The sequence below is a fragment of the Hypomesus nipponensis genome, chromosome 20, assembly GCF_054491055.1.
Source record: "Hypomesus nipponensis isolate SF chromosome 20, ASM5449105v1, whole genome shotgun sequence".
In the NCBI taxonomy this organism is placed as follows: Eukaryota; Metazoa; Chordata; class Actinopteri; order Osmeriformes; family Osmeridae; genus Hypomesus; species Hypomesus nipponensis.
Window position 1 is genome coordinate 545,001 of NC_140380.1, and position 5,000 is coordinate 550,000.

General features: G+C 47.2%; 14 non-coding genes and 3 pseudogenes across 14 annotated transcripts; all 17 read left to right on the plus strand.

Moving 5' to 3' along the window:
- The first annotated feature begins 81 nt into the window (after positions 1-81).
- LOC146239898 (5S ribosomal RNA) lies at positions 82-200 on the plus strand. Its single transcript, XR_014735904.1, has one exon. It is a non-coding gene; the product is annotated as a 5S ribosomal RNA (ribosomal RNA).
- A 182-nt stretch (positions 201-382) lies between these two features.
- LOC146239899 (5S ribosomal RNA) lies at positions 383-501 on the plus strand. Its single transcript, XR_014739375.1, has one exon. It is a non-coding gene; the product is annotated as a 5S ribosomal RNA (ribosomal RNA).
- Positions 502-683: 182 nt separating this feature from the next.
- On the plus strand, positions 684-802 carry LOC146239900 (5S ribosomal RNA). Its single transcript, XR_014739615.1, has one exon. It is a non-coding gene; the product is annotated as a 5S ribosomal RNA (ribosomal RNA).
- Positions 803-990: 188 nt separating this feature from the next.
- Positions 991-1,109, plus strand: LOC146239901 (5S ribosomal RNA; annotated as a pseudogene).
- A 174-nt stretch (positions 1,110-1,283) lies between these two features.
- LOC146239902 (5S ribosomal RNA) lies at positions 1,284-1,402 on the plus strand. Its single transcript, XR_014735905.1, has one exon. It is a non-coding gene; the product is annotated as a 5S ribosomal RNA (ribosomal RNA).
- A 172-nt stretch (positions 1,403-1,574) lies between these two features.
- Positions 1,575-1,693, plus strand: LOC146239903 (5S ribosomal RNA). The gene has a single exon (XR_014740327.1). It is a non-coding gene; the product is annotated as a 5S ribosomal RNA (ribosomal RNA).
- A 182-nt stretch (positions 1,694-1,875) lies between these two features.
- LOC146239904 (5S ribosomal RNA) lies at positions 1,876-1,994 on the plus strand. Its single transcript, XR_014735906.1, has one exon. It is a non-coding gene; the product is annotated as a 5S ribosomal RNA (ribosomal RNA).
- A 174-nt stretch (positions 1,995-2,168) lies between these two features.
- LOC146239905 (5S ribosomal RNA) lies at positions 2,169-2,287 on the plus strand. Its single transcript, XR_014735907.1, has one exon. It is a non-coding gene; the product is annotated as a 5S ribosomal RNA (ribosomal RNA).
- A 184-nt stretch (positions 2,288-2,471) lies between these two features.
- LOC146239906 (5S ribosomal RNA) lies at positions 2,472-2,590 on the plus strand. Its single transcript, XR_014740156.1, has one exon. It is a non-coding gene; the product is annotated as a 5S ribosomal RNA (ribosomal RNA).
- Positions 2,591-2,764: 174 nt separating this feature from the next.
- Positions 2,765-2,883, plus strand: LOC146239907 (5S ribosomal RNA). The gene has a single exon (XR_014738954.1). It is a non-coding gene; the product is annotated as a 5S ribosomal RNA (ribosomal RNA).
- Positions 2,884-3,061: 178 nt separating this feature from the next.
- LOC146239908 (5S ribosomal RNA) lies at positions 3,062-3,180 on the plus strand. The gene has a single exon (XR_014735908.1). It is a non-coding gene; the product is annotated as a 5S ribosomal RNA (ribosomal RNA).
- A 172-nt stretch (positions 3,181-3,352) lies between these two features.
- On the plus strand, positions 3,353-3,471 carry LOC146239909 (5S ribosomal RNA). The gene has a single exon (XR_014735909.1). It is a non-coding gene; the product is annotated as a 5S ribosomal RNA (ribosomal RNA).
- A 188-nt stretch (positions 3,472-3,659) lies between these two features.
- LOC146239910 (5S ribosomal RNA) lies at positions 3,660-3,778 on the plus strand (annotated as a pseudogene).
- Positions 3,779-3,952: 174 nt separating this feature from the next.
- On the plus strand, positions 3,953-4,071 carry LOC146239911 (5S ribosomal RNA). Its single transcript, XR_014735910.1, has one exon. It is a non-coding gene; the product is annotated as a 5S ribosomal RNA (ribosomal RNA).
- A 180-nt stretch (positions 4,072-4,251) lies between these two features.
- Positions 4,252-4,370, plus strand: LOC146239912 (5S ribosomal RNA). Its single transcript, XR_014740328.1, has one exon. It is a non-coding gene; the product is annotated as a 5S ribosomal RNA (ribosomal RNA).
- A 182-nt stretch (positions 4,371-4,552) lies between these two features.
- Positions 4,553-4,671, plus strand: LOC146239913 (5S ribosomal RNA). The gene has a single exon (XR_014735911.1). It is a non-coding gene; the product is annotated as a 5S ribosomal RNA (ribosomal RNA).
- A 174-nt stretch (positions 4,672-4,845) lies between these two features.
- Positions 4,846-4,964, plus strand: LOC146239914 (5S ribosomal RNA; annotated as a pseudogene).
- Positions 4,965-5,000: the final 36 nt, after the last annotated feature.

The following is a 5,000-nucleotide window of genomic DNA, read 5'->3' on the forward strand; positions in this document are numbered from 1 at the left end:
AGAGAGAGAGAGAGAGACCACCTTGCATTGTCAATTGCTAAATCTGTATATGGATAAGTAGCCTATGGTTGTCAACTTATTTCGTACGGCCATACCAGCCTGGCAACGCCCGATCTCGTCTGATCTCGGAAGCTAAGCAGGGTCGGGCCTGGTTAGTACTTGGATGGGAGACCGCCTGGGAATACCAGGTGCTGTATGCTCTTTTGCTCATTCACTTAGAAACTGAAATCTTGCAATATGCACAAGTAGTCCTTCATGAAAGGGGCTGGAAGCTGTTTTCATTTTGACACGAGAGAGAGAGAGAGAGAGAGAGAGAGACTACCTTGCATTGTCAATTGCTAAATCTGTATATGGATAAGTAGCCTATGGTTGTCAACTTATTTCGTACGGCCATACCAGCCTGGCCACGCCCGATCTCGTCTGATCTCGGAAGCTAAGCAGGGTCGGGCCTGGTTAGTACTTGGATGGGAGACCGCCTGGGAATACCAGGTGCTGTATGCTCTTTTGCTCATTCACTTAGAAACTGACATCTTGCAATATGCACAAGTAGTCCTTCATGAAAGGGGCTGGAAGCTGTTTTCATTTTGACACGAGAGAGAGAGAGAGAGAGAGAGAGAGACTACCTTGCATTGTCAATTGCTAAATCTGTATATGGATAAGTAGCCTATGGTTGTCAACTTATTTTGTACGGCCATACCAGCCTGGCAACGCCCGATCTCGTCTGATCTCGGAAGCTAAGCAGGGTCGGGCCTGGTTAGTACTTGGATGGGAGACCGCCTGGGAATACCAGGTGCTGTATGCTCTTTTGCTCATTCACTTAGAAACTGACATCTTGCAATATGCACAAGTAGTCCTTCATGAAAGGGGCTGGAAGCTGTTTTCATTTTGACACGAGAGAGAGAGAGAGAGAGAGAGAGAGAGAGAGACTACCTTGCATTGTCAATTGCTAAATCTGTATATGGATAAGTAGCCTATGGTTGTCAACTTATTTCGTACGGCCATACCAGCCTGGCAACGCCCGATCTCGTCTGATCTCGTAAGCTAAGCAGGGTCGGGCCTGGTTAGTACTTGGATGGGAGACCGCCTGGGAATACCAGGTGCTGTATGCTCTTTTGCTCATTCACTTAGAAACTGACATCTTGCAATATGCACAAGTAGTCCTTCATGAAAGGGGCTGGAAGCTGTTTTCATTTTGACACGAGAGAGAGAGAGAGAGAGACCACCTTGCATTGTCAATTGCTAAATCTGTATATGGATAAGTAGCCTATGGTTGTCAACTTATTTCGTACGGCCATACCAGCCTGGCAACGCCCGATCTCGTCTGATCTCGGAAGCTAAGCAGGGTCGGGCCTGGTTAGTACTTGGATGGGAGACCGCCTGGGAATACCAGGTGCTGTATGCTCATTCACTTAGAAACTGACATCTTGCAATATGCACAAGTAGTCCTTCATGAAAGGGGCTGGAAGCTGTTTTCATTTTGACACGAGAGAGAGAGAGAGAGAGAGAGAGAGAGAGAGACTACCTTGCATTGTCAATTGCTAAATCTGTATATGGATAAGTAGCCTATGGTTATTTAGTACGGCCATACCAGCCTGGCAACGCCCGATCTCGTCTGATCTCGGAAGCTAAGCAGGGTCGGGCCTGGTTAGTACTTGGATGGGAGACCGCCTGGGAATACCAGGTGCTGTATGCTCTTTTGCTCATTCACTTAGAAACTGACATCTTGCAAAATGCACAAGTAGTCCTTCATGAAAGGGGCTGGAAGCTGTTTTCATTTTGACACGAGAGAGAGAGAGAGAGAGAGAGAGAGACTACCTTGCATTGTCAATTGCAAAATCTGTATATGGATAAGTAGCCTATGGTTGTCAACTTATTTCGTACGGCCATACCAGCCTGGCAACGCCCGATCTCGTCTGATCTCGGAAGCTAAGCAGGGTCGGGCCTGGTTAGTACTTGGATGGGAGACCGCCTGGGAATACCAGGTGCTGTATGCTCTTTTGCTCATTCACTTAGAAACTGAAATCTTGCAATATGCACAAGTAGTCCTTCATGAAAGGGGCTGGAAGCTGTTTTCATTTTGACACGAGAGAGAGAGAGAGAGAGACCACCTTGCATTGTCAATTGCTAAATCTGTATATGGATAAGTAGCCTATGGTTGTCAACTTATTTCGTACGGCCATACCAGCCTGGCAACGCCCGATCTCGTCTGATCTCGGAAGCTAAGCAGGGTCGGGCCTGGTTAGTACTTGGATGGGAGACCGCCTGGGAATACCAGGTGCTGTATGCTCTTTTGCTCATTCACTTAGAAACTGACATCTTGCAATATGCACAAGTAGTCCTTCATGAAAGGGGCTGGAAGCTGTTTTCATTTTGACACGAGAGAGAGAGAGAGAGAGAGAGAGAGAGACTACCTTGCATTGTCAATTGCTAAATCTGTATATGGATAAGTAGCCTATGGTTGTCAACTTATTTCGTACGGCCATACCAGCCTGGCAACGCCCGATCTCGTCTGATCTCGGAAGCTAAGCAGGGTCGGGCCTGGTTGGTACTTGGATGGGAGACCGCCTGGGAATACCAGGTGCTGTATGCTCTTTTGCTCATTCACTTAGAAACTGACATCTTGCAATATGCACAAGTAGTCCTTCATGAAAGGGGCTGGAAGCTGTTTTCATTTTGACACGAGAGAGAGAGAGAGAGAGACCACCTTGCATTGTCAATTGCTAAATCTGTATATGGATAAGTAGCCTATGGTTGTCAACTTATTTCGTACGGCCATACCAGCCTGGCAACGCCCGATCACGTCTGATCTCGGAAGCTAAGCAGGGTCGGGCCTGGTTAGTACTTGGATGGGAGACCGCCTGGGAATACCAGGTGCTGTATGCTCTTTTGCTCATTCACTTAGAAACTGACATCTTGCAATATGCACAAGTAGTCCTTCATGAAAGGGGCTGGAAGCTGTTTTCATTTTGACACGAGAGAGAGAGAGAGAGAGAGAGACTACCTTGCATTGTCAATTGCTAAATCTGTATATGGATAAGTAGCCTATGGTTGTCAACTTATTTCGTACGGCCATACCAGCCTGGCAACGCCCGATCTCGTCTGATCTCGGAAGCTAAGCAGGGTCGGGCCTGGTTAGTACTTGGATGGGAGACCGCCTGGGAATACCAGGTGCTGTATGCTCTTTTGCTCATTCACTTAGAAACTGAAATCTTGCAATATGCACAAGTAGTCCTTCATGAAAGGGGCTGGAAGCTGTTTTCATTTTGACACGAGAGAGAGAGAGAGAGACCACCTTGCATTGTCAATTGCTAAATCTGTATATGGATAAGTAGCCTATGGTTGTCAACTTATTTCGTACGGCCATACCAGCCTGGCAACGCCCGATCTCGTCTGATCTCGGAAGCTAAGCAGGGTCGGGCCTGGTTAGTACTTGGATGGGAGACCGCCTGGGAATACCAGGTGCTGTATGCTCTTTTGCTCATTCACTTAGAAACTGACATCTTGCAATATGCACAAGTAGTCCTTCATGAAAGGGGCTGGAAGCTGTTTTCATTTTGACACGAGAGAGAGAGAGAGAGAGAGAGAGAGAGAGAGACTACCTTGCATTGTCAATTGCTAAATCTGTATATGGATAAGTAGCCTATGGTTGTCAACTTATTTCGTACGGCCATACCAGCCTGGCAACGCCCGATCTCGTCTGATCTCGTAAGCTAAGCAGGGTCGGGCCTGGTTAGTACTTGGATGGGAGACCGCCTGGGAATACCAGGTGCTGTATGCTCTTTTGCTCATTCACTTAGAAACTGACATCTTGCAATATGCACAAGTAGTCCTTCATGAAAGGGGCTGGAAGCTGTTTTCATTTTGACACGAGAGAGAGAGAGAGAGAGACCACCTTGCATTGTCAATTGCTAAATCTGTATATGGATAAGTAGCCTATGGTTGTCAACTTATTTCGTACGGCCATACCAGCCTGGCAACGCCCGATCTCGTCTGATCTCGGAAGCTAAGCAGGGTCGGGCCTGGTTAGTACTTGGATGGGAGACCGCCTGGGAATACCAGGTGCTGTATGCTCATTCACTTAGAAACTGACATCTTGCAATATGCACAAGTAGTCCTTCATGAAAGGGGCTGGAAGCTGTTTTCATTTTGACACGAGAGAGAGAGAGAGAGAGAGAGAGAGAGAGAGACTACCTTGCATTGTCAATTGCTAAATCTGTATATGGATAAGTAGCCTATGGTTGTCAACTTATTTAGTACGGCCATACCAGCCTGGCAACGCCCGATCTCGTCTGATCTCGGAAGCTAAGCAGGGTCGGGCCTGGTTAGTACTTGGATGGGAGACCGCCTGGGAATACCAGGTGCTGTATGCTCTTTTGCTCATTCACTTAGAAACTGACATCTTGCAAAATGCACAAGTAGTCCTTCATGAAAGGGGCTGGAAGCTGTTTTCATTTTGACACGAGAGAGAGAGAGAGAGAGAGAGAGAGACTACCTTGCATTGTCAATTGCAAAATCTGTATATGGATAAGTAGCCTATGGTTGTCAACTTATTTCGTACGGCCATACCAGCCTGGCAACGCCCGATCTCGTCTGATCTCGGAAGCTAAGCAGGGTCGGGCCTGGTTAGTACTTGGATGGGAGACCGCCTGGGAATACCAGGTGCTGTATGCTCTTTTGCTCATTCACTTAGAAACTGAAATCTTGCAATATGCACAAGTAGTCCTTCATGAAAGGGGCTGGAAGCTGTTTTCATTTTGACACGAGAGAGAGAGAGAGAGAGACCACCTTGCATTGTCAATTGCTAAATCTGTATATGGATAAGTAGCCTATGGTTGTCAACTTATTTCGTACGGCCATACCAGCCTGGCAACGCCCAATCTCGTCTGATCTCGGAAGCTAAGCAGGGTCGGGCCTGGTTAGTACTTGGATGGGAGACCGCCTGGGAATACCAGGTGCTGTATGCTCTTTTGCTCATTCACTTAGAAACTGACATCTTGCAA